Source organism: Amia ocellicauda, unplaced genomic scaffold (genome assembly GCF_036373705.1).
Source record: "Amia ocellicauda isolate fAmiCal2 unplaced genomic scaffold, fAmiCal2.hap1 HAP1_SCAFFOLD_394, whole genome shotgun sequence".
Taxonomy (NCBI): Eukaryota; Metazoa; Chordata; class Actinopteri; order Amiiformes; family Amiidae; genus Amia; species Amia ocellicauda.
In genome coordinates this window covers 1-9342 of record NW_027102967.1, presented here as the reverse complement: position 1 = coordinate 9342, position 9342 = coordinate 1, and the positions used below count along the sequence as shown (strand labels likewise).

The 9342-nt window shown below is 42.5% G+C and overlaps 1 non-coding gene across 1 annotated transcript; it reads left to right on the top strand.

Annotated features, from left to right (window-relative positions):
• The first annotated feature begins 7346 nt into the window (after positions 1–7346).
• On the top strand, positions 7347–7437 carry trnar-ucu (transfer RNA arginine (anticodon UCU)). Its single transcript is given in 2 exon segments — positions 7347–7383; positions 7402–7437. It is a non-coding gene; the product is annotated as a tRNA-Arg (tRNA).
• The last annotated feature ends 1905 nt before the right edge of the window (positions 7438–9342 follow it).

Here is a 9342-nt window from a genome sequence, read left to right as displayed (position 1 = left end):
TTTTGTGTGCCAGCCTGTTCCAGCATGGCAGCAGCTACCCAGGAATAAGTGTGTTCTGTACATAGCGTAGTGCTTTGCCAAACATAGTGCATTGTTTCTCTGACAGCAGATGGTGAAAGTTATCTAATATGTAAACATTGGTACAGGATTAAGTTAGTAACTCAAAGGTGTTGCCCTTTGGGTCAGATTGCAACACAAGTGCAGGATACGCACTAAATTGCAGCCTAGTATATCATTTCCTGGGGGATTGTACACACCTGGGGCTTAAACCAATCAATTAGCAACAAACAAATGATCCGGAGGTCCGATATAGAGCAGAGGAACAGCTTTCCAAAGCCCAGTGGGTCATAGGGAACATGTTGCCTTTGTGATTGAAAGATGCTTCTTAAATAATGCTCAATTTGCTCTGCTTGTGCAACCAATGCATATATTGTTAGAAAGTGAAATTGATACGCGGGATACTCATTTTGCTGCCCTTATCCTTGTAGAATTTGTAATTTGTGTTCAGATCCTTTATGGAGAAAAAAATATGACATTCAATGTGCATCAATTTACTCCTCTGGCCTCAAATGTCAATAATTGGGGAGCCCTGTGAGCACATTCTGCTTCTTATTTTGAAAATGGAAATGGAAAGCTTGTTAAGCTGTTGAGGTGCACCACTACACAGTTCATATGTTTATGCTGTCAAAGACTCTCCATTTAGCAATCTACACAACATTACTGAGAGGGTATCGAATTTCTGTAGCAAATTAACTGAACCACCAGTTTTTTTTTAAAAAGGAAAATTAATAAAATCGTCTTGAATGGTTCAAAAACTGTACTCCTTGGTTTAAGTACATTTGAAGAAAGAAAAGAATGAAATTATTAGAAGGGAAACCACAAAACTTGAGACAGGGGTGACAGGTAGCGGTGATCTGGGGAATCCATGCAGCAGGTCCGACAACGAGACACTTGGCACCGGCAGCACATGCTTCAGTGCTCTGGGAGTGTTTACAGCCTGTGAGTTTAACACTTCATGACCGACAGCTGCCCTTCATGCCAACACAATACACATCAACAATGACTTTCATCACCATGTTCATCTGGACACTCTGCACTCAGGGTGGGAATTATTTTGATTTTATTATTTCCATTTTGTATGTATTTCTTTGTAATATCTAAACAGGCACACATCAAACTCATAGACCAAATCAGATTGTTTTCATGTATATTACATATATATGTAAGCATTATTTTTATTCTTCGTTTCCAGAATCCAGCGGACAGTATACTGTGACTCAGACTCCATCAGTGAAATCTGTTCAGCCAGGAGAGACACTCACTGTGACCTGTAAACCCAGCAGTGCAGTGTATATTAACAACATCCTACACTGAGACCAACAGAAAACTGATTTATTTTGCCACTACCCGTCAGTCTGGGATCCCCATTATAGTGTTGGGCTGTGGTGAATGAGGGCCCAGAGTGTGAGCCATCTCTGAGTGACTGTGCTACACTGCTCCACAATATCACAATATGTACTGCTGGTCATAGCAATACAACAATAACAATACCCTGCACACAACACATGCCCTTAATAAGCTCCTTCTCTGTCAGAGGGCAGCCTGAGACACGTCTTGGAATCCAGCATGACTTCACTATTGACAAATAGTACATAGATTAAAAAAAAAAAGTTTCTACCTACTTTAGTCAGCTAATGTGTCACCTCACCCCTTTCTAGAAAATAAAATGATATTTGTTACATCAGTAATACTTGCATATCATATGAAAGAGGGAGACTGGGACACAGATTAATCTGATTAGACATTAGTATTAAACTGGGATCTCTGACAGGGGTAAAAATAGAAGAAAACCAGGAAAGTGTCCCACCCCTATCAAGTCCCACCTGTGTTCACAGCTCCCAACGCATCTAACTTTCTGTGACAGGATTTGGATGAAGGAAGCTGCTCTGCATACCTGTCCTCCCCGAGGTAACTGGATTTAAACTGCATTTTAGGTAACTTTTGTTTAATCATGCTGACAATGGATTTTATGTATTTTTTTCTTTGTTTTTATCCATCTTTAAACTATTGTTATATTATGATTTGTAACGTACAATAGTTTTAAAAGTCATCTGTCTAATTGCCACTTGGTGAACGGGTAGTTGGGGTTTCTTATTTGAATGGTTTCTTTTTTGGAGTTGAGTTGTTACAATGATCACGATTTGTTTTCACATTTAGAGTTTGGTTTGTAGTGTGGTTTATTTGTTTATTTTACTTCACTAACCCCAGTTCACCTGTGGCATTTAAGATGAATAATTATTGAATCGTTTATTGCATATCCTGCTTTTATTCTTGGATTTTTGCTTGTAATAAACTGTTAAACATTTTGTACAATTTATTCCGGTCTCTGCTTACTTTTATTTGATTAAAAAGATCTTGTAGGGGGAAACCTGAGTTGTGCGCATTATATCTAAAACTATTTGGGCGAAACGAGTGGCATGGTCAGTAATTTAGCCAAGGGTAGAGTGTACACATCAGCCACCTGGTTACAATTATTATAATGCACAAGACAATATGAATTATTGTGAAAAAAAAAATATATAGAGAGAGTCTGCCCATGATGACATCTGTCTAGGTCACTCACAGCAATAATTGCCCTCATAGAAATCTTGCACAGCGTCAGGGGTGGCGGCGGGGTATGGCTTGGTTAGGCTACAGCCCCACTTTAGCACCACCATGGAACAACCAAGAATATCACCGAGCAGAATAAGTGCCAGCCAGTTCCATTTGTGTCACTGCGTCATTGCTGCGTGAGCATGCAGTGTAGTGATGCAGCGCATCACACATTACACTGATCTGAGTCAAATTAGTTAACGCTAGCTAGCTATGTAAGTTGGTAAATTGGAACATTGTTAGCATTATTATGGATCGATCCAACCACGACAACCGGCAGATTGTGCTCCTTTGAAAACGTAAATGCCGAGTTTGAATATATTTTAAATAATAGGGTCGATTTGGAAACTGTGCTGACTTTGTCGTGTTTTGTGTGGCCTCGGCGGCCACCTCTTGTGCTCCGTTAATTACTGTAGCGCTCTCTCTCTCTCTATCTGTCTCTCTCTGTGTCTCTCTATATCTTTCTTTGTGTGCGTCTGTGTGAGGGGAGTGTGATGCGTGATGTACAATCCGCTGGGTTTGCCAGACAATGTGAACGACTTTAAATAGCATGCATAGTAATTATTGCCTGAACTCAGTAGTAGTGACCGTCCATGTCTGTTGCTCTCGATGTAATTTTGCGTGTGAAAAAAGGAGTCAGTGCAATCGTCTAACCCAGTGGTTTTCAAACCGGTCCTGGAGTACCCCCTGCCCTGCTGGTTTTTGTTCCAACTGCAGCGTACATTTTGTTGTCTCAAATTTGCATAGTAGTTATGCTAATCAAATATAATTTTGCTTAGCAACACGAGTTGCTTGATTAGCAACTTAAATTGGTCTACCAATTATCAAAAGTGGTGATTATTTGTTCTCACACAAACCCGCAGCGCAGCCAAGTACTCGGATATGGGCGTGTCTGGTGTAATTGGAAAGCTACAGCCCTGCCCTGTATGAGTGACAGACCCGCTGGCCAATGAGGGACGGGATTCGGGTAACAGGGCACGGAGTGCGGGCCGCCTCTCGGGCGTCACAATAAAATAAAAAAAATACGCGTATCTTAAAGGGGAGGTACCTCAGCATTGCTTATACGCATTTTCGATGCTTGATTTGGGACGGAAAAACGTATTTTAATGCATCGCAGAATCAGCGAATTGATGAAGAAAATACATCGCAAATGGAGGTGAATTTGTCTCACATTTTGCGATGTGAACCCTGACAAAATGTTCACTGCAACTGAGGTCTTAAATTGCTTAATTGAATCCTTAATTGACCTAACAAAGCAATATACCATTCAATTAAGTAATTAAAACCTAAATTGGAACAAAAACCAGCAGGGCAGGGGGTACTCCAGGACCGGTTTGAAAACCCATGATCTAACCCATAGCAGCCTAATGCGTGGTATTTCTAGCTACTGGGAAGGGTGCTATTTTATTGTGTATGTATTCACACTGAAATTCAGACGTTGCATTACGGGTTCGCCATCCCTGCCATAGTGTGTGTGTGTGTGTGTGTGTCAGTCCGACAGAGCAGAGCAGCGGCTGCAGCTGCGTGATTTCCAATGACACCGACACGTTCAAAAGAACCGTAACGTCGGAGCTCATCAATACTACAGTCTTTAATCATTTAGCACCGGGGCCCGTTTAATACCGGGTTGGTACACAGCCCTTCTCATGGCCAGTGAAGCAGTGTTTTTTTTTCTTATCTAGTGAAGTGAATGTGCTAACGTTACTTAAAGGTTAAGCTTTCTAGCTGACGTTTTATTTGCGAGTCTACCAGCTCCTCACTTTTGCCATGTTCAGCTTCGCCTATCATACCTGGTGTTCATGCCTTGCAAGAAATGTGGCCATTGCCTCTCTGCTTCTTTCGATTCCTTTTCCTCTCTGTCCCCTGATTTTTGCCTTTGGTGAGGCATTTTGACTCGCTAGTCAGTTTCCGCTTTGCTGAGCTGCAAAATGCACATCAGTGTGTTCCGCACATCTGACTGGCCAAGTGTTTCGACCGCACCATTTTCACAATAACAGCGGGGGAGTGGGGTATCAGATGTCCCGCTGCGTGAGGCTTCCTCTAGTTCAACTGCGTGTTGAGCTTTCTTTTCATACTTTCCCTACCATGGAAGATACTCTCAAAAAGTGGATACAAAATATTTGGTGTGAGCAGTTCAGCATAACCCCTCATACTATCGTCTGCAGTCGCCACTTTCAAGAGGAAGATATGAGTGAGCCTAAGCTCCAGGCTAAACGGTCCCGAATTAATAAATTGCACAGTTTACTGTACAACCATGATAATAAGAAATCAATTCTGTACAACATGAAAAACAGGACAAAAATCATTTCACTGATTCTAGGATTTTGAAAATGGGGCGGGGGCCATAAGGAGGCCATGATTATTACAGAGAGGTCTGCTAGGGGGGTCTGGGGGCATGCTTTTAAAATTGGTTTTAAAAACTCAGTTTGTAAGTCAAGATTGAAGCAAATTACAAGGATAAGCTGGGCTATTCATAACAATCCAGCATTAATGTACCACCATATTTGCTACCATTTGCTAGTGACAAATGTATTTTAAAATGAACACAATAGACAACGGTGATGCCTTCTTGCCATGAACACAAGACAATACAGACAACTTTTCCACCCGCCTCACCCCCAAAAGTGCTTCAATATGGACACATTCCTTGAGCATGTGTTCAGTGCAAGAGGGAATGGTATTAGTGAACAAAATAGGGTCCCCTTAATATGCAAAAATAAAGAAAATGCCTGACTGGAGAGAATGGGTACACAACTCCCCCCAACATCACTAGAATGCATCTTTAACACTGTATGTTAAGAAGTACCTTTTACAACAAAGTGTTGTAACGTCAAACAAGTATTTACATGCAAAACAAAATCTATGTATTAATGTCTGAACAATAAGTTATGAGTGTAACATTCAATCCCTGGACCCTTATGTAACATTATATACTGTGCAAATATATACAAATAGGTCAAATAAAAAACAGCACTTATTTGTTCAATACATGGCAAAAAGGTGCTAAAATGATTTACCAAGAAAAGAACACAAAAACTTGTGAGCTAAAACATATTTTTTTAACAATCAATAACAAACAATAAATAACATTAACGATTAGTATTATTTTTACTAAAAAGAAAATCATATTTGTTTTAGTTAATATGATTAATGTATATAAAAAGTATTTACTTTGAAAAACCACACTATTAAATGAAAATACATTTTAACACTATAACAAGGTAATATAGTACAAATATAACTGAAGAAACAGTAACAGCTAAACACTCAAAGATAGAGGAGGAGCAACCTCCTCTGCCTCTGTGGACCAGCCTCCTCTGATGTATGGTAACCCTAAACTAGCTATCACCATTCATCAAATTGTCAGTGTCATAGCAGAAATAAAATCCAGCACAGCAAGAGTATTTCAATGGTCAACTTACTGCGCACTGTCTGGTCCTGAGACTGACCTGCAGTGCGCATTGGAGAGCAGAGCGCAGCAGCAGGTGTGTTTGATCCAGAACTGCTCTCTCGCACCTCTATGCACCAGCCTCCTCTGGTATGTAGGTAGGTAGCAGTGGCCACACTGAACACAGGGCCCGATCTGTAATCAATGTATACCAGTGATGGCACCAGTGACTTTTCTAGTCTTAAACCCCCCCCACCAAGAATTGGGTCTGAGTTCATGGTCATTGTGCTTGTACATTAGTGTATGCGTACAGTTACAATTTACAGTATCCTTGTATGTGCTCGCTTTGCTTTGTGGAATGATGTTCGTTGCTTTATTGTTGTGTGTTTCAGATGATCATTTTATCATTTTCAGAGTTAACATAACTATAGATTCAGCAATAATTTGGTGTTCATATGTGTGTAGTGTTATCGCTATTCAATATAGTGTGCCCAGTGTGCATAATGAGAAACATGTTCAGCTCATCTGCTCTGATGTTATGGATATCAAATATGTCAACCCTCCACAGACACACACACACAGAGACACAGACACAGACGCACTAATAGGGACAAATTTTACTCCCTCAATAAACAGGCGGACAAGGAATAATCAGGACCTGATTTAACTGAAATAATACCAAAAAAGTTTATTGAGCTACAACGAAGCGCTCCGGAGATGGTCACTGGGCAAGACACATCTAAAGTTTTTCTAAAGAACTTGCTATCATATACAAGAGGACTCCCTTTGGTTTCTGGGCAACTAGATGATGGTAATGAGGTACCTCAAACTTTAACACACACGTCTCCTGTGTCTTACATTATGTTCTTTCTATGTCCTTGGATGAAAATGTTTTTCTAAAAATCACCTGCACAGAACTACTGTACCTGTCCTCTCCGGAGCCATACACAAAGCTTAAATTCATATATGGGTTACACAATCTTGCTGCAACAATGGTGGGAATATAATATATTTGGCACTCAGACAGGGCACTGTCCCACATCACACACAGAGACACACACACACAAGCACAGACACACACAGACAGCCAGACAGACAAAGACAGTGTGCTTGACAAATACTTCCCCTCACAGTCAAGTCAACATGAGCCGCATTATCTAAAAGAAGAACCCATCATTTCCTTTTGTGTCAATATCAGCGAGACAGGGATTAAAAAACACATCTGAAAATGCTACTTCTACAAGCACGCTGAGATGCCCCGTCATCAGTAGGCGTGCAGAACAGTATGGTGACAAATGTCTTGCGTGGCTCTGTGGCGCAATGGATAGCGCGTTGGACTTCTAGTGAAAAGGGCAGTGGTCATTCAAAGGTTGTGGGTTCGAGTCCCACCAGAGTCAGTGCTCACTTCATGAAACTTAGAGCTTGCTGGGCTTCCTCGTGACAGCCAGAGGTATCTTGCAGTCAAGTGCCTCGCTGATGCCTTCACTTCTTACTTTTCTGGAATGCCAACTTTGTCCCAAATCCTTGCTTGACTATCAAGACCTCATACGCTGCTTCTTTTCCTAGCCACTGTCACTGTACCAGTCCCCCTCCGTGTCAGTTGCATCTCCGGGAACAGCTGGATCAGGTGGCCTTGTACTTAAGGCCATGGACTACTAAGCCGTTGTATTTTGCACCCGTGGCTTTCTATCCCACCATCGTTGTGGGCATTCCTTGTTTGACATTTCTTGACGACTGACGCCGTGTACGTCCAATGGACAGTTCCAAGATTCGCAAGACAGAGCTACTTGTGCATTATTGCCCGCTTAACCTGGCTGCCTCTCGAGTGAGCAAAGCCATTTTACCAAATAGAAGAACCCATCATTTCCATCCGTCTCAAAATCAGCGAGACAGGGATTTAAAAAACACAACTGTAAATGCTACTTGTCAAATCACGCTGAGACGCCCGGTCATCTGCAGGCATGCAGAAGAGTATCTTCGTCGTACAGTTTTGTGGTTCTGTGCCACAATGGATAGTGTGCTGGACTTCTAGTGACACACACACACACACACACACACACACACACACACAGACACTACAATTCAATATTCAATGTGCAAACAAGTTTAGCCAGAAGAAACAGAACTCTTTCAATCAATAAATCATGAATATACATTACAAATCGATTCAGAATATGCATAATACAATGTAAAAGCCAGACACAGGGATGGAGAGAATCTCTGGTTCCGTTGGTGTCCGGGCTTTATTGTGGTTCACAGGGTAAACGGGACAAAATACAAGGGGTAAAAACAACCAAAACGAAACATCCACACAAAACAGGGTGCTCCGGGCAGTCAGGGTTGGGAGTGTCAGTCCTCCTTCTCAGCGGGTTAGCTGCCTCCATCTGGGAAGGAGAGGGATTAAATAGAGAAGGCACAGCTGCCACTGACGTCACAATCGCCTCGGTGCTCATTGCCCGCAACCGTGAGTCCACAGCCTGTTAGCGAGGGAGTGACAACACAGCTGTGGCACATGAGCACCTCATCAGCAGACGTCAGCAGCAGCCGTGCCGTGACAGACAGCGGCCTGTCACATACAATTGTATATTTCCTGCGTTCCGTTCCTGCACTCTCTCATTCACCCATTCTAGCTGAGGCAGCCAGTGAGCCCACACACGTGCTATCCCTTCCTCTTCCTCTCACTTCACTGCTATATCAGCGATGACATCATAGAAATCTCTCACCTGACAGCAATGACATTACAGAGCACATACATTATGTCTCTCGCCACACTGTCAGTGTTGACTTTCTCGCTCAGTATGCCAGCTCTCCCGGAAACACTGCAATACGTGGATGAGTTTGTACCATTTTTGGATGCTCTACCCTGCTGGGGCGGAGCTGTGATCCAGCTGAAAAGCAGGTCAGGCATGTGGGCACCTGGGCAGCGAAAGATGTATTCGTAATGAAGAGAAACCCAGGTCCAACCCTCCGGTCCAGCCACAGACAGCCACAGAAGTAGTATAGATGGCGGCATCACTTATTTTGACAGCTGGAAGTCCCGCCCTCCCTATGAACCTTTGAACGGGAACTCCTCTCTCCTTCCCAGCACCCCCCTTGGGTTACCATTTGACCCTCCCTTGTCAGCCATCTTGGATGATATCGGCTATTTTGGATGTCAGCCATCTTGGCTGATATCGGCCATTTGTAAGGATAGGTCATCTGGTAAGATGGTAGCCATTTGTTTGTTGGGTGTGTGAGTAGTTAGTGTTGTTATGGGGGTGTGGTGATGAATAAGGAAGGGGGGGGTGGAGAGGAGGGGAAGA